The sequence below is a fragment of the Nicotiana tabacum genome, chromosome 11, assembly GCF_000715075.1.
Source record: "Nicotiana tabacum cultivar K326 chromosome 11, ASM71507v2, whole genome shotgun sequence".
NCBI lineage: Eukaryota > Viridiplantae > Streptophyta > Magnoliopsida > Solanales > Solanaceae > Nicotiana > Nicotiana tabacum.
In genome coordinates, this window is record NC_134090.1 from 148,520,915 (window position 1) to 148,540,466 (window position 19,552).

General features: G+C 36.8%; 1 long non-coding RNA gene across 1 annotated transcript; it reads left to right on the forward strand.

The window, feature by feature from the left end:
• Nucleotides 1–6,767: 6,767 nt before the first annotated feature.
• LOC107771728 (uncharacterized) lies at nt 6,768–19,545 on the forward strand. Its single transcript, XR_001644870.2, has 2 exons — nt 6,768–7,033; nt 19,068–19,545. It is a non-coding gene; the product is annotated as an uncharacterized LOC107771728 (long non-coding RNA).
• The last annotated feature ends 7 nt before the right edge of the window (nt 19,546–19,552 follow it).

The window sequence follows — 19,552 nt, forward strand, 5'->3', positions numbered from 1 at the left end:
AAATTTTACAGATAAGTCATAAGTACAGTAATGAACTTATACCAAGTTCCGAAACTATAATCCGGACCTGGTAGCAATAAAGTCAAACTTCGGTCAACTTACTAATTCTTTAAACCTTTAAACTTCTAGGTTTTAACAAATTGCGATAATTCGAGCTAGGGACTTCCGAATTTGATTCCAGGGATATGCCCAAGTTCCAATTATGATACGAACCCACTGGAACCGTCAAAATATTGATCAAGATCCATTTGCTGAAAACATTGACCGAAGTCAACTCAAATGAGTTTTTAAGGCACGATTTCACATTTTCGTCAAGTTTTCACATAAAAACCTTTTGGAACAAGATACGGACTACGCACGTAAATCGAAGAAGGCTAAACGAAGCTATTCGAGGTTTCGAAATATAGAATTTAAGTTTAAAACAATAAATTACCTATCATAATCATGTCATAGACAAGAAAACGACATGGATTCTATTATGAACCTAGTCATCTACCCGTATTACCCCATAAAACATGTATCTACCCGTCCTTTCTCTCTCTAGCTGCGATGAACAGTAGCGACGCAACAGTTCACCGACCATAACTCCATATTCCGGCAGTGGAAATTCACCAAATTGGTATCAAAAGAAGCGTCTTCTCATTGTGCACAATCCCCAATAACTTTAATCCTCAAATCCATAGCCATCTACTACAGATCTGAAGATAAATGTAGTAGGTACTATAGCGCAAAAGTTTACTATTTTTATGCTTCAGTTCTCGTTTTCTCTTTACCGACAACAATGGGCAGTTAAGCAGCTATGAACGTGCATCTATCTCTCACACAGTTAGTTGTGGGTGAACCACCTCCAGCAGCTATAAAGAGTGACCAAACCAATAACATACAACATACGTATGCTGCTCAATTGTCCCAACAAAGGCAGCTGCTACTTTGAATAAAAAATTGTTGAAACCAATTGAAATTATTCATGGCGTCCCAACAATCAAGTTTTCAATGGAGGAAAGGATGGAATTCACAAAAGAAGAAGGTTTACATCAAGATATTGTAGTGAAGATCTCTCCAAATGCACCAGATCTAATAGCATTAAGAAATGTACTGCCGAAACTGTTCGGAATCAAAGGACCATCTTTGATTGGTCAACTCGCACCTCGACAATTGCTTATCAGGGTGGATCAACATGAAGACTTCGTTAATTCACTTGCGAGGTTAGTTAACTACTTCAAATACAATGGTAAGGAGCATCAAATCCGAATATTTCCATGGTCCCTTGATTTTAAGGTAAATGAAGAAATGACGAAAGCAGTAGTCTGGATTTCATTACCTAATCTACCAACAAAGCTTTTTGCAATGAAAGCTTTGTTGTCAATAGCTTCAGTTGTTGGAAAGCCTATAGCCATAGACAAAGCTACCCAGACTAAGTCGCGTCCTAGTGCTGCAAGAGTTAAAGTGATTCTTGATTTAATGGACAAATTACCTGAGAAGTTGCATTTGCAATTTGTGGATAAACAAACGGGCAAGATTGTTGAATTCTTTCAAATTTTTTTATGATAACTTACCATTGTATTGTAACTGTTGCAAACATCAAGGACATGATGAAAAAACATGTCGCAGATTAAATAAAAATACAACAAGGAACGTGTAAGGTCATGAAGAAACTGTTGATATTAATCGTGTAATGCCTGCTGAAGTTTTGGCTTTGGCTGAGGAGATGAGTAAGGTGGAAAAATTACAAGGGGATGCCCGGGATTATTTAATTGCTAAGTCGCAGCAAAAAACTAATGCATCAATTCATGCTGATATTCCAGTTGATCGATCTCTAGCTAGAGTTTCCAATGCAATGAATTTGGTTAGGGAAACAGTGCTTATGAAGGAGACTGGTCAGGTTGTTAGTGCTGGAAATGTTGATGAAGGAGCAGTATTTAATGGTGGTGTAATAGTTCCAGTTGAAGCAACATTATACAGGATTTCTGAGGAGTTGCAAGTAGATGCGCATGCTGTTAAAGATCCCAAGGATAATCGTGTTGCACTTGGGCAATTTCTACAGGAATTAACAAAACCTGCTGTTGCAATTTCTACAAGGGTCCCTAATACTAAAGTTGCTGCTCTTGAAGTAGCTGTCCAAACACCTAGTATAGATGTTGCTGGTGTTAGAGGATCTGGTGTTAAAGAGGTTGGGCAATCTTGTAATGGCCAACGGCAGGAAAAGGATCAACAAGTAACACAAGAAGAAATTAAAAAAATGAAGCTAATAAAGGAGGAGAGACAACTAATCGTGGAGCTTTGAAACCTACTGCTGTTCTGAAACATACTGTTGATCCAGCAGTAATTGATCCCAAGTTTAAAAGTGCTGGGCAGTTGGAGGTAGTTGTCGCACAAAAATCTGATGCTCAGGGTGTGCAAAATGCAAAAGCTGGAGATTGGTCTGTGGTGCATCGATCACATCCATCTCCAAACAAAGCTACATCTGATCTTGTTCCGAATAATGCAGCAGTAGCAGGGGTAAAACTGGGCACCAAACACTGAATGCAAATGCAGGGCAGGTATTTCTTTCATCAAGCACGAATGATGCACCTAATACTCAACAACAATTTTCATCAAATCAAAACAATTAGACAGTGGTGAGTAAATCACCTAGCAAGAAGCAAACTCGAGCTCTTCAAAATCAGATTATACCATCAACAGTCATTGGAGTCACGAACTCTTTTGATGCATTGGTCAATGAGGGTGATGAGACAAAATCAGTTGGTGGAAAAACAAGAGTTACATGCAATGTAATTCAACAGAAAAATGCAAAGGACTTAGCTGCTAGACTTGGGACTGCAACAGATAAATATCACTTTGATGAGCAAAGTCAAGTACCTGATGATCCTACAACAACAATGCACATTTCCAATACAGAGCTAGATAAAATGGTAGAGAATGCCCATGCATCTATGATGATCAACACAACTCCAAAATATGGGCAACCACAAGCTCGAGGCAGTAACACACAACAACAAAAGTCCAAGAACACAGGTGAACGACTCATTACTTCGAAGGACATTGTTCCTGTTGATGCGCAAAATGCAGAGGCACACAGCTCCAATGCACCTACATTGCACTTCTCCAATCCACAGGTTGAACAAATCATTAAAGATGTTCAAAAAGAAATGATTATGAATAATCCCATGGTCAAACAACCTTTGGTCACCTTAAACAAATCTGTTTTTGAGGTTCCTTTGCAGTCAATGGAATCTTGTGGAGCGGTTGAAGGTGAAACTGGACTACTTATGTTATCAACGGGGAATAACAATGAAGTTACACAAGGAAATTTGAGGTTGATGGCTATCACGTCCGAACTTTGGCTAGATCAACGGGAGGATGATGATGAAGAGGATTGAGGAGATGGTTTTGCTGGTTATTCATCAGAAGAAGCTGATCGTGAGGCTAATCATGATAGTGCAGGTGAGGAGATTGATTCCTTAGCGATGGTAAAATCTGAAAGAATGCCAGCAGCAAGTCCAATGAGCAATTTGAACTCCAATGCTCCTGCTTTTATTCCCAGAAATCCTTCATCTCCAGCTATTCAAAATACAGTAGCTGGAACACCTACAACTACTGTGCAGCAACAGCAAGTTATTCCCAACACTTCAAATGTTACTCATACTGCTGCTACTCATCAACGTGATCGAGAAGTCACAACAACGAATTTTGGACAGAACCAAATTGTTACAACCATCCCAGATATTTCAGAGGAGGAAAGAAGACTCTTGGATGCAATGGTGAGTTCTAATCCCTTAAATCCTGTAAATCCTACTGCTTCTAGCACTGGAATGTTGAGTAAGAGCAGGAACGAATTGCAAAAAATAGAACAACATCAAAGCAAGACAATGATGACAAATACACAAGGTCAATCTGCATTGGAGACAATTGTTATCGACCCAAATGTTCCACAACTTGTGCACCTGGGGAGAGACTTGTATGAAGACGGAGAGGAAGAAGCAATGTTACAACAGTGTAGAGCAGATGCAGCAAGAAAAGAGGATCTATCACCAATGCATAGTGGCAAAGGTAAGAGGACTCATACACGGAAAATTAGTTGGGACGACAAGGTTAGTGATTTTTTAAATGTTAGGCGACCTCCAATGAGAGTTGCTAAACAAAAGAAGGTCGCCCCAACTACATCTACAAAGTCCAATCGTTCAAAAAAGAAATCATGAATTTTGAATACATCTTGAAGAATTGAGATTGTGATGAAAAAGAGTTGCAAATTGAAGAAATTACAAGTTCGGGCAAGAAGGGACAACATTTTAATTCTTTCATCATTTTATTCTACCAGTATATTAGTATTCTCATTTGTAATATCATCACAGAGTATGTTATAAACTCTGTGATGATCATTGAATATTTGGTACTTTCCAGTTCTTATTTTTTATATGCATGTTAGTAGGTGAGGCTATTCAAAGCCTCAATAGGATTAGTAAGGTAAGGTTTAGCCCGGTATATCCACACGACTATGAGATTATATGCCCTCGTGAGACTTTGCCGGCAGCTACACCATGAATCCTCTACATGGGGCTGCCATCATAAGGCAATGTGAGGCGCATATGAGTAATTATATAGCCAAGGCATATGGTAATAATACCGATACTATTATCCCCCTTATTTGTACTTTTCTAATTGTTGTATTTTTTTTCTTTTATTAATAAAAAACTAGCCCTAGACGCTTGCCTAGCGGATTGCCAAAAAAAAAAAAAAAAAAACCTAGTCATAATAATCTAAGAATATAGGGGTTTGAAAATATCATAATTAATCATGGACCATATCGAAGTAGCATTCTTCACAAGAGACACAGAAAATTCTCATTCGAAACTTTTACCTTAGTAGTGAAACCAACCCACAAATATATCGTTTTCATACTTTTGCAATGGATTCCCCATTACAACTTTGCATATTTATTTAGGATTCCAGCCGTCAATATTCTATATTGATTATGAACCACTTGTATTTTGCAATCATGTGATGGTCCAATATCTCATCAAAATAATATTCACTAAAACTTTTTGGGATACTGGATATATTGCAAATATGCAATTCCTGATAAAGGTTTTTGCGACAATTTTTATTGCCCTTAAATACCATTTTTTTGTTGTAGTGTTGTGAGTATTATGCTTTCCTAATTTTTTTCCCATGTATTCCTCTGTTTTTTTTTTTTTTTTTTTTTTTGGGTATTTTACTTAAGTCCTAATTAGGTATGCATAATATTTCAGCATTTGCAAGTACTGAGAAAACTTGTTGGATAGAGAGCAAACCTTAAGTAATAGGTCGAACATGTAGAGCACTAATTATTGTGCACATTTTGTGAGAAGAAGGGAGAAAAATTGTACCAATTATGTGTCATATGTTTAAAACCAGTATTTTAAAAGGCATTTTCGGGGCGAACCCTAAGGCGAGGTGCACCAAAAATGCCCCGAAGTGATAGAGGGGGGCAAAAGTCTCAAGAGGCGTACGCCTATAATTCGAGACGTATGCATGGGCGTTGAGGCGAGTTTTTCAGTAAGGCGTAAGCCCAAGAAACTTTTTCAAATTAAAATAAAATTTATTGAATAAGTCCTTAATATAGTACCCTAAATTCTCAAAAATTACCTTGTATTTACTCTAACGTATTAAATTTAAAACACAAGACCTTTTTTTATTGGGAGAAATTAAAAAATAGCCAGATTTACAACTGGTCGTTCAAAAATAGCCCAGTTTCAAAAGTAATCGAAATTTAGCCACTTTTCATGTAAAGATAATCTGAGCGAAAACACTGTTCAAAACCCAGAAAATACGCCAATATATTATACTGGGGTTCCAACATAAGTATGCTTGAACTCCAGCATATTATACTGGAGTTCCAACATAAGTACACTAGAACTCCAGCATAATATACTAGAGTTTCAGCAAGTATAATTATCCAGTATAATATACTAGAGTTTGGAGCACCGATGCTCCAGTATATTATACTGGAGTCAGCAACGTATACCGGTCAAGCATAATATGCTAGAGTTCACACACAGGTGCATCGAACTCCAGTATATTATACTGGACCGGTCTCTGTTGCAGCAAAATAGTGGTTATTTTTCATTAAACGTTGGCTATTTTTGAATGACTAATCCGAAAATTGGCTATACCGTGCTATTTTAACTTTTTTATTGCTAGAAGCCCAAATTTATGGTCTTTCCCAACTCTTTATCTTATCCCCTAATCTGTTACTATATCTCCTAAAAACAACAAAACTCAATTTTTTTTTGCAAAATACAAAGGACACTCCATCATAGCAGCAAGTTCAAAGTTCAAATTACAAGTTAGTCATCCTTTTTGTTCCTCCATATAGAAAACTTTATTCTTTTCCGCTCAAATTATTTGTGCTTGTAAGTAACATATAATAGATTATTTTGACTAGTTTTTTGTAAGGATGGAGCACATCTATATATTTTTTTTAAATTGTTTATAGTTTTCTTCAATTTTTATGCAATTTTACCTATTTAAAATTTTATTGTAATTATATTATTTTATGAAATAATAAAAATTAAATACACATGGGGCTTACGCCTTGTGCCTCGGGACTTGCACCTCGCTGAGGCATATGTAAAATGCCTCGCCTTACGCCCGCTCCTTTTAAAACACCGGCTAAAACTACTAAAAAAATAAGAATTCGTTAGAAAATTCATCGCTAACTATATCGCTAAATAATTCGTAACTAATAGATTTTTTGTATAATTCGAAATTGACATTAATTCGCTGCTAAATCAATGAATGTTGTTGTTTACCGATAAATTTTATCTGCCACTAATTCCTGTTTATTTTCTTTTTTTGTGAACATTTCTATTAACCGCGAGTAATTGATAAGTGCCCTTGTAGTCTTCAACTTGTTTCTTCCCTAATGTTTTAATCTTTCACTCTCTCATTTCTCTCAGGCGATTCTCATATATTTTAATACTTACTTTGCTATATAGGTATTTCAAGCACAACAATTTCTCAAGTTTTATCCGCCAGGTGTGTGTGTATTCATGTAAGTGTTTTTACTCATTTCCAGTTTAGTTATTCTTTTCTAGATTATGAGTATTTTATATGTGGTAGCTATAGTTTTTGATAAATTAGTTAGGCTTTCTAAATATCCTAATTAAATTTTGAGTTGTATGTTGTTAATTCCGCTATAATATGGTAAAGAATTTCATTATTATCTTAGAAAAGACTAACTAGAAGATCTAATTACCCAGAAAAATTGACAATGTTTATTGTTTTCTGTCATTAATTTGAAATGATTGAATTTTTCCAATTTGATTAAGGGCCATAAATTCTGGATTTTTTGGCTTCATCTTCGCAATCGAATATAGAACATACAAAATGCCCCTTAACTTTTGAGAATCTTTAAATACTGCTCTTTTAGGCTCAATTATGGTCATATTTTTGCTGAAGTTGGATTTCATAGGTTATATTTCAATACCTAGTAATTACCACAATGAAGTTATTTAATGATGGATGCAACGAGCAAGGCTTACTAATAGGTTGTTTAACAAAAAATGGGATTTCGGTCAAAGCTTTAATTTAGAAGAATTCGGATTACTGATAATCAAAAGAATATATAAAAGAAAGTAATTTGGCTAGCAATAATATAATCAGAAGAAAAACAAGTAAATTAATATATTCAGATAGTATTTCTTGCCCTACAATTGATCAGTTATCTCCCTTTTATAGCTATTTGGGAGATATGCGTTTTGCCCTTATCAAAATTAGGCTATTATGAGTAATTAAAGAGGTTGAATGCTACGTTACACAATCATTATATTTAATACAGATTCTCTAACGTATTCAGTATTTAATGCTCATTAAATACTGTATCTGTACTCCCATATATTGTCAGATTCATTCTCCTTGATTCCTGGACCTAAATGACTTAAATAGGTATGGGCGGCGAGTCCTTTGAATATCTGCCTGTGCCTCTTCCTTTGCCTTTGCTTGTATCTGTTGCAACTCGTGTCTCTTTGCCAGCTGTAACTCTTTGACGAGTCTACGTGTCTTGACACGTCATCTTTATTCCACTTTAATATGTAAACTCAATTTTTCCCAATACAGATGGTCCCCCCACTTGCCACTTATTCATCAATTGAATATTTGGGAAGTGAATTTCATTAAAACGAGAATTTTTGTCACCATTAATGCTATGACAATATTGACGCTTCAATTGTCACTTCCATTTAATGCTCTTCACACGTGCCTTTTCATTAGTTCTGCAGTTTTGCAGCCCCTTTTAAGGCTTTTTCACAGCTCCACTATTTACGAAGCATCAGTTATCATTATTATGGTACTTCCATCATTACTCTTTTTCCTTCGGTGGTTGCTTATCAGTATAAATATAATTTCTTTATTTGTCTTTTCCACATAAAGTTTACTGAATATTCAATCTCTCAAATCCCTGTTTGCTTCTTCATCGTATCATCCTCCTTCGTCATGTCTTCTTCAAATTCTAACTCTAGAAGGGTTCCCATAGTTGATACCTTCCCTAATGCCCCCATTAGAAGCAGAAGGGGAGGTAGGCTTCGTAATTTAGGATCTGTTCACGGCTCTTCCACTCCTTAACCTAGTTCTGGCCCTTCTTCTAGAACTAGGGGTTCATTTTCACAAAGATCTTCTTCAAGAGGTAAAGAACCTTCTGAACCTCTTCGTGAGCCTACAGTAGAGGAGATAGTTCCTACGGAACTATCTTTTTATCATGACAAAGAATCTCTTAGGAACCAAGTCTCTAGTTTAGATCGTGCTGATATTTATCCCACTCAAATTACAGAAGGTTTGATTTCTGTAGTTCGTAGAGACTGTCATTGGAGTAGTGATTTCCCTTTTATTATCCCTAATCCAAATCAAAGAATCACCTCTTACATGACATGACTTTCTTTTGTTTATACATACCCTTTCACCGTAGGGTTTAAACCATCTATTGACCCTGTTATTGTGACGACCCATTTTCTGAACAAGCCGGGACCGACACTCAATTACTAAACATGACCGAACAAACCATCTCTTCTTATCAAATCTATTATAACTCCAAACTTTATATGTAACAAGGTAATACTCTAACCAAATACTTTTGATTAATTTAAACATTTACATAAATCAATTTCAAAACTTTATTCATAGTAACCAATAAAATACTACTAAGTTATAATCAAAAACATCTGAATCTTAACCCAACGACTATGTCTATGAAGCCTCTACTGATAAACTGACGCACTGCTCAGGACATGAGATTTCCTGGCCAGTTCTCTAAGTAAACAAAGAAATAGCTAAATAAAAATGACTCTAAGGAATACTCCACGAACAAAAGCGGAGCTCACCAATAGCACTGGAAGGGAAGAAATTCCTAACTCGTAGCCTGCTCGCCTGCAAATCCGGTTCCTACATTGTACCGCAGACCAACGTAGGTTCCCAAAAGAGAACGTCAGTACCATCCATTGTACTCAGTGAGTCTCAACAACCGGGGGAGAAACTTTAATAACATATACATTATGAGCAAAGGTTCTAAATGCATGTAAAACATAAAGCTTATAAGAATAATTCTAAATAATTGCATAATAGCAGTTTTTTTGAATATTCTACAAGAAATTCTTTTCTTTTTCTTTCTTAAAAAAATATACTTCACTTTATACTTTGGGAGTTCCAACTATCCTGACTTAATTCTATCTCAGTCACCGTGTGATCGGCACGGGTTCGATCCCAACCTTATCGAAAAGGCCCAATCCACGAGGTGTCACTCGCTTTATGGTTCTCAACACTCATGTATCATATCTTATCATGGCTAAGTAAATTCTCAGCAACGAGACTCTCGGCTCGTGTGCTCCCTACTTTGGCACAAGTAGTTTCAGGAAGTCAACGCCTTGGTCAGGACCCTAGGCCTGGACGATGACCCCTTCTCAGAATAAAGGATACTCCCAAAAATTTCTTCTTTCTAAAACTTCTTCTTGTCACTTTGCAAGTCTAAATCTTTTATACATACTCACATTGGTATCCTTAAATGTAAGGCATGACATAAGAATGGAATAAACATTCAAAAGTATTTATAAAGATTATTGATCCTTCATGAATTTTCAACATGAAGATGGCATATAAGAATAACATAAAAACCTAAAATTTATGCACATAAATCCAAATAATCATCTAAACTTTAGCTAGAAAATAATTCTAAGCTAATAGGCACTTACTACTCCAATTAAGTATATATTAACTCTTTTATGCAATTCATCAAATACCTTGTGTGCGTGCTTTTGTGAGTTAAATCACTTTAGTAAAGGGTTATATCAACTCACCTCAAAACTCCTTGAGCCAATACGTAGACCCCAGTCCAATTTATACCCGTCAAACAATCGATTCTACAACAACCAATACATTTTAGTCAATTTTAAAGTTTCACACCTAAACATGGAATTTACTATTGATATAGAGGAAGAAGAGAATTAACTATTCAATTCTTACCTGTTACTACTTTAGGATAATTGACAATAGGAAATTTTTTATGCCTGAGTTCGAGAATAAGTGAGTTATAATGAACCCTAGAATTTTTCCATGAGTGAGCAATTCCTGGCTGCCTCTGTTCGTAAGGCTTTAAACGTTTTCTATGCCTGTCGTGAATAAACAGAACATTAGTTCTGTATTGCTTTAAGGCTTTAAGCCTTTGCTTTTTGAATGACACACGTTTCTTACCCTTTTCAAGGCTTTAAGCCTTTTTTTTTGTTTTATTATTTTTGTCTTTTTGTTTTGTTTTGCCTTAACTAATAATTAATGATACCTACTTTTAAATATAACTGATATTAAAATTATTAATTTTCCCCTAATTATATATCCAATTATATATATATATATATTTCATTATAGGCAAGATAAAATAATAGTAATAATAATAATTCAGTTCTATAATTAGCGTATCTTGAAACTTTTATAAATTTGAGGAGTGTTACAATCTTCCCTCCTTAAAAACATTCATCCTCGAATGTTGCTAGGGCCTTTTTTCTTAAGCTAACAATCATTCTGTTAGGTCCTTGAACCTCTTAATTCCTAGCACTACTCACTTTTTCAAAGGACTCAAAATTTTGGCTAACTCCCTAAATTTTCAAAATTTTCGGCAGAGTTTCCCTTGTAAATTGGACTATCCAAAAAATATCCCTGTCACAAATACCACAACTACACCACCAACAACCAAATATACCATAACATGCCATTCATAGGCACCATACACAACTCATAAACTAATTACTCATACTCTGGCAAGGAGGTACCACAATAACTAACAAGAATCTAAAGCACAATACTTTCTCAAAAGTAAATCACTTTAATGAATTAAATATACTCTAGCATAAACTAAATCACTACAACAACTAAATATAATCTAGGAAGGACATAAACACTTGCTAATTGTATTTAATAAATGAAATATAAATGTCAAGCCAAACCTAGGTTTACATACCTTGTTACTCAAATAAATAAGGATACTTCTTCCTCATATCTTCCTCGACCTCCCGCGTAGCTTCTTTTGAGTCATGATTACTCCACAAAATTTTTACCGATGCTATATCTTTTGTTCTCAACTTCCTTACTTGTCTATCGAGAATTTCTATAGGTACCTCTTCATAAGTCAAGCCTTCTTTAATTTCTAATTTATCGGCATGTATTGTATGCGATTTATCATGAATATACTTTCTAAGCATAGACACATGAAAGACAACATGAACAGAGGACAACTCAACGGGTAGCGCTAGCTTATAAGCCATGTTTCCTTTCCTTTCTAGAATTTCATAAGGTCCGATAAATCTAGGGCTAAGTTTCCCTTTATTACCAAATCTCATAACTCCTTTCATTGGTGAAACTTTCAAAAACACCTTATCACCAACCATGAACTCTAACTCACGATGTCTCTTGTCAGAATAAGACTTTTGACGACTCTGATCCGCTTTAAGTCTTTCTCTAATTAGCTAAACTTTCTCCAAGGCCTCACAAACAAACTCTAGACCAATCAACGACACCTCTGCTAGTTCAAACCAACCCACTGGAGACCTACATCTCTGCCCATACAACGCTTCATAAGGAGCCATACCAATACTGGCCTGATAGCTGTTATTATAAGCAAATTCTATAAGTGGCAAGTGATCATCCCAATTACCTCAAAAATCTATAACACACGCACGCAACATATCTTCGTGAGTCTGAATGGTCCTTTCTGCCTGGCCATCGGTCTGTGGATGAAAAACGGTGCTTAAATTGACCTTTGCACCTAATCTTTTCTGAAATGCCTGCCAAAAATGCGCCGTGAACTGAGGGCCTTTGTCAGATATGATTGAAACTGGAGTACCATGCAATTAGACTATTTCTTTGATGTACAACTACGCATACTGCTCTACGGAGTCTGTCGTCTTTACTGGTAGGAAATGCGCGGACTTTGTTAGTTGGTCTACAATAACCCAAATTGAATCATGTTTACGGTATGTGCGAGGTAAACCTACTACAAAATCCATATTAATAATCTCCCACTTCCACTGTGGTATCTCTATGTATTGAGGTAGGCCACCAGGCCTCTGATGCTCGGCTTTGACTTGCTGACAATTTAAACATTTAGCCACATGATCTGCTACTTGTTTCTTCATGCATTTCCACCAATACAACTCTTTCAAATCTAGATATATTTTGGTATCACCTGGGTGGATAAATTACCTCGAACTTTGAGCTTCCTCCATTATGGCCTTCCTAAGACCATCTACATCAGGCACACATAACCGATCATTCAACTTCAAAACTCTGTCACTTCCTAGAGTGAAAGCAGTGATTTCTTTGCTTCTGACTCCTTCTTTTAATTTCACTAAGTATGGATCTTCGTCTTGCTTAGACTTAACATGCGCAACAATGGAGGATTGCACTAAGGCATAAGCAGTTATATCTCCTTCTTCGGTTTCATCCAATCTAATTCCACCATTTGCTAGTTTTTGAATTTCTCGACCCAAAGATTGCCTTTGTGCTGCAAGATGGGCCAAGAAACCCATTGACTTCCTACTAAGTGAATCTGCTACCACATTAGCTTTGCCCAGGTGATAAAGGATATTGATGTCATAATCTTTCAATAGCTCGAGCCACCTTCTTTGTCTCAAGTTTAGTTCTTTTTGCTTGAAAATATACTGGAGACTTTTGTGATCTGTAAACACTTCAGAATGCTCGCCATAAAGGTAATGTCGCCATATTTTAAATGCAAACACCACTTCTGCAAGCTCCAAGTCGTGTGTGGGGTAGTTTTTTCATGATTCTTTAACTGCCTGGAAGCATAAGCAATAACTTTTTTCATTTTTCATAAGAACACAACCAAGGCCCACCCTGGAGGCATCACAATACACTGTAAACCCACCCAAACCTGTCGACAAAGTTAACACAGGTGCAGTGGTCAACCTCTTCTTTAACTCTTGAAAACTCTGCTTACAAGTGTCTGACCATTGGAACTTAACTGCTTTCTGAGTCAACTTAGTTAATGGAGCTGCAAATGACGAAAATCCCTCTACAAACCTTCTATAGTAGCCAGCTAACCGTAAGAAGCTCCTAATTTTGGTTGGCGTTGTCGGCCTAGGCCAGTTCTTGACTGCTTCTGTCTTCTGAGGGTCTACTTTTATTCCTTCGCTAGATACCACATGGCCTAAGAATGCCACTGACTGCAACCAGAACTCACATTTTGAAAATTTGGCATAAAGCGCATTCTCCTTCAAGGTCTGCAAGGCTATTCTAAGGTGTTCTGCATGTTCTTCCTTGCTCTTAGAATATACCAAAATATCATCTATAAACACAATAATAAAGGTATCCAGGAATGTCTTGAAAACTCTGTTCATGAGATCCATGATTGCAGCTGGAGCATTTGTCAACCCGAAGGACATCACTAGAAATTCGTAGTGCCCGTAGTGAGTTCGAAAGACTGTTTTAGATATATCCTCTTTTCTGATTCTCAATTGATGGTACCCCGACCTCAAGTCTATTTTTGAAAAGTACTTTGTACCCTGGAGTTGATCAAATAAATCATCAATTCTTGGTAGTGGGTACTTGTTCTTAATGGTAACTTTATTCAACTACCGATAGTCGACACACATTCTGAGAGACCCATCTTTCTTCTTGACAAATAGGACCGGGGCACCCCACGGTGAAACGCTCTGTCTGATGAAACCCATGGCAAGAAGGTCTTTTAATTGTTCTCTCAACTCATTAAATTCTGCTGGAGCCATCCTATAAGAAGGTATAGATATGGGCTGAGTGCCTGGCATGAGATCAATGCCAAAGTCTATGATTCTTTCGGGATGAAGTCCGGGAAGGTCAACTGGGAAAAATTTTGGAAATTCTCTAACAACTGGCACAGACTAAAGAGTTGGTGGTTCTGATTCTGGATTAATGATGTGAGCCAAATAGGCGATACACCCCTTACCGATCATTCGTTGTGCCTTAAGGTAAGAAATAAACTTACCTACAAGCGATGTTGAACTACCCTTCCACTCTAAGACTTCTTCATTTGGAAATTGGAACATGACTATCTTGGCATGACAATCTAACATCGCATAGCAGGAAGACAACCAGTCCATACCCATGATCACATCAAAATCTACCATTTCTATTTCTATGAGATTGGCTTTGGTGTTGCGACCTTGGACCGAAACTATACAACCTCTATAGACTCTGGTGACTTTCACTGACTCGCCAACTGGAGTAGATACTAGGAACAACTTACTAAGTTGTTCAGGTTCTAGTCCGAGGTTAATGGCAAAGTATGGAGTCACATATGAAAACGTTGAACCTGGATCCATTATGGCATAATCATTATGTGAGTAGACTAAACGTATACATGTAATAACTTCTGCAGATACTTCTTCACTCTGACGATCAAGTGTAGCAAACAAATGGGGTTGTCCCCCTCCCTGAGTAACTCGGTCTGCACCTTTTCCTTCTCCATGCCCCGGTCTGATTATGAGAACCACGAGCCTGAGGGGGTGCAACTGCAGTAGCTGAGGAACTAGAAGGACGAGTTGATCCACCACTGAAATTACGTCGCAACTTTGGGCAGTTAGCCTTTATATGACCAATGTGTCCACAATGGCAGCAACCATGAAACCCGAGCTTGTACTAACCTGAACGTTGCCGCTTACATGTTCCACAAAGACTTTGCTGGTGTGAATGTTGCTCAGCATGACTCTGGCTATGTGAGGATGAAGTCCTAAAATTCTGATTTTGGCGAGACTGATTTCTATAACTCTGAATACGTCTGAAGGAAGGCCCACTACCTGACTGATGACTGGACTGAGCTGGTGCTAATGACTCCTTATTAGAGGAATCCCTTCCACCTCCGCTGGATGTACCATTAAACTTGCCCGTTGTCCGGGCCTTCTTGTTATGCTCTTTTTCTTCTCTCCTTAGTTGTCTGTCTTTCTCTAAGTGCTTGGCAAATTCCACAATAGAGGAGAAGGCTTACATCCCTACTACTGCAGCTGATATCATATCCTTAATATGGTAAACTAAACCGCCAACAAACCTGCGAATCTTTTTTGCTTTTTCAGTCTTCAACATGTGAGGAGCATGTTTAGCTAACCTTATAAATTCCATGTAGTACTCTTGCACACTTTTATTCTCTTGCTTGAGCTATTCGAACTCTGTAGCCTTAGCTTCCCTATCCTCTTCTGGGATAAAGTTAGCCATGAAGGGCTCTTCAAATTCTTCCCAAGTAGGCGGACCATCATCTTCATCTCTTTCCTTTTCCCACATATCAAACCAAGTGCCGGCCACATCTCTAAGTTGGTAAGCAGCTAGCTCCACAACTTCATCATCAAATGCTTTCATCACTCGGAGGGCTTTCTTGACACCCTCCAACCACAACATCGGATCTTCATCAACTATAGAACCATGGAATACTGGAGGACTCAACTTTAAAAATTCATTCACTCTTGAGGACTCAGAATTGCTCTATCTATTTGATTGAGGTAGAATCTCATCTCTTCTCTCATTCTGGTTGGCCATAAAGGCTTTAAACATCTCCATAGCACTGTTGACAACATTAAACATCTGACCCACCTCGGGAGATATAGTTGCCTGAGTCGGGGCTGCTGTTGGGGGCGGTACTGGATCCTGAGGTACTAGATCATCATGATCCACCCCTTCTTCTCGTTCAACCCCGGGTATTTGTACTCCCTTTGTGGATTTGCCCCTCCTTTTCTGAGTCGAAGCCTTCTTGGTTCTACCTTGAGCCACAATAGTAGAAATAGTTTCTTGAGTAGCATCCTGAGTATCGATGTCAGAGTTGCGAGTATGAGCCATTTCTATGAGTTTTGGAGAAACGAATAAATTAGATAATTTCTTAGAGGTAGACTCTATTGCACGATCTAAAGTATGAAAAAAGAGACTTTTCCTAAATGCTTGTAGCTTCATGTTTATAAGTATGGCGCGCTTCATACACAGAAACAAGACTCCACTAACACGGATTCATAGACCCTTAGGACTCCATTAACCTGAGGCTCTGATACCAAGTTGTCACGACCCATTTTCTGAACAAGCCGGGACCGGCACTCGATTACTAAAAATGACCGAGCGAACCATCTCTGCTTATCAAATCTATTATAACTCCAAACTTTATATGCAACAAGGCAATAGTCTAACCAAATACTTTTGATTAATTTAAACATTTACATAAATCAACTCCAAAACTTTATTCATAGTAACCAATGAAATACTGCTAAGTTATTATCAAAAAACATCTAAATCTTAACCCAACGACTATATCTATGAAGCCTCTACTGATAAACTGACGCACTGCTCAGGACATGAGATTTCCTGGCTAGTTCTCTAAGTAAACAAAGAAATAGCTAAATAAAAATGACTCTAAGAAATATTCCACGAACAAAAACGGAGCTCACCAATAGCACTGGAAGGGAAGGAAGTCCTAACTCGTAGCCTGCTCGCCTGCAAATCCGGTTCCTACGTTGTACCGCAGACCAATGTAGGTTCCCAAAAGAGAATGTCAGTACCATCCATTATACTTAGTGAGTCTCAACAACCAGGGGCAAAACTTTAATAACATATACATTATGAGCAAAGGTTCTAAATGCATGTAAAACATAAAGCTTATAAGAATAATTCTAAATAATTTCATAATAGCAGTTTTTTTGAATATTTTACAGAAATTCTTTTCTTTTTCTTTCATAAAAAAAATATACTTCACTTTATACTTTGGGAGTTCCAACTATCCTTAATTCTTTCTCAGTCACTGTGTGATCGGTACGAGTTCGATCCCTACCTGATCGAATAGGCCCAATCCACGAGGTGCCACTCGCTTTATGGTTCTCAGATCTCATGTCTCATACCTTAGCATGACTAAGTAAATTCTCAGCAACGAGACCCTTGGCTCATGTGCTCCCTACTTTGGCATAAGTAGTTTCAGGAAGTCAACGCCTTGGTCAGGACCTTAGGCCTGGACGATGACGCCTTCTCAGAATAAAGGATACTCCCAAAAATTTCTTCTTTCTAAAACTTCTTCTTGTGACTTTTTGAGTCTAATTCTTTTATACATACTCACATTGGTATCCTTAAATGTAAGGCATGGCATAAGAATGGAATAAACATTCAAAAGTATTTATAAAGATTCTTGATCCTCCATGAATTTTCAACATGAAGATGGCATATAAGAATAACATAAAAATCAAAAATTTGTGCACATAAATCCAAATAATCATCTAAACTTTAGCTCGAAAATAATTCTAAGCTAATAGGCATTTACTACTCCAATTAAGTATATATTAACTCTTTTATGCAATTCATCAAACACCTTGTGTGCGTGCTTTTGTGAGTTAAACCACTTTAGTAAAGGGTTATATCAACTCACCTCAAAAATCCTTGAGCCAATACGTAGACCCCAGTCCAATTTATACCCGTCAAACAATCGATTCTAGAACAACCAGTGCATTTTAATCAATTTTAAAGTTTCATACATAAACATGGAATTTACTGTTGATATAGAGGAAGAAGGGAATTAACTATTCAATTCTTACCTGTTACTACTTTAGGATAATTGACAATAGGAAATTTTATATGCCTGATTTCAAAAATAAGTAAGTTATAATGAACCCTAGAATTTTTCCGTGCGTGAGCAATTCCTGGCTGCCTCTGTTCGTAAGGCTTTAAACGTTTTCTATGCCTGGCGTGAATAAACAGAACATTAGTTTTGTATTGCTTTAAGGTTTTAAGCCTTTGCTTTTTGAATGACACATATTTCTTACCTTTTCCAAGGCTTTAAGCCCTTTTTTTTGTTTTATTATTTTTGTCTTTTTGTTTTGTTTTGCCTTAGTTAATAATTAATGATACCCACTTTTAAATATTATTTATATTAAAATTATTAATATTCCCCTAATTGTATATCCAATTATTTAAGTACACACACACACACACACACACACACACACACACACACACACACACACACACACATATATATATATATATATATATATATATATATATATATATATATATATATATATATATATATATATATATATATATATATATATATATATTTATATATAGGCAAGATAAAATAATAGTAATAATAATAATTCAGTTCTATAATTAGCGTATCTTGAAACTTTTATAAATTTGAGGAGTGTTACAGTTATTCTTGAGTTCTGTCATTTCTTCAATGTTTGTTTGGGTCAAATTGGCCCAATCATATGGAGGGTTGTTGCCTATTTGAGGCATTTTACCAACACAACCGGTGTTCCCTTTACTTTCCCTCATTTGATTTACCTTTACTCCCCTAGACTCTTCCGTAATGGTGTTTTCACACTAGTAGCCAGGAGCTAGAGAGTTTTGGAGAGCCCTGAGGATCACAAAGACCGTGGCTGGTATGCCAGGTTTGTTGCTGCCCCCACTATTGGTTTAGTGGGTGATAATAATGTTCCCTTCCCTGAGAAGTGGAATTTTGCACGCAAGTCTTTTTAACTTTCTCATACCTTTTTTTCTTCAAGTTTGTCAACTTTTCTAATTTTGCTTTTTTTTAGCAACCACGGGAGTTGTGAAAGACGTTCCCAATTTTCGTGATTGGGTAGAAAAGTTATTGATGAAGCTCATCAAACTCAAAATTTTCCTTCTCCCGTGGCCGAAGCTTCCGTGAATGTTGAAGTCGATACGGGTATCCCAACTATTTCATGCCTAGTCGAGCATGTTGCTATAAGTCAAGTTGAGCCCGCAACCGTTGATACTCCTGCCCAAGTTGAGCTCGTTGCTGGTGATGCTCCTGCTTCAGTATCTTCAACTTATCAGTGACTAGCTTTAGTTGTTTGAATATTTTTGTTTTGGTTTTATTCAGAAAATTGTGATCAAACCCTTGGTTTCATTTGAGGGTTTATTTTGAAAACGCAAGTCCCCAGACCTTTTCATGGGGCAATTTGTATAAACAATTCGTAGCTTTACAACTAAGTTCGTACTTAGTCTTAAGTTTTTTTAAAAAAAATATTAATAAGTATTGTTGTTATTACCTTGAACT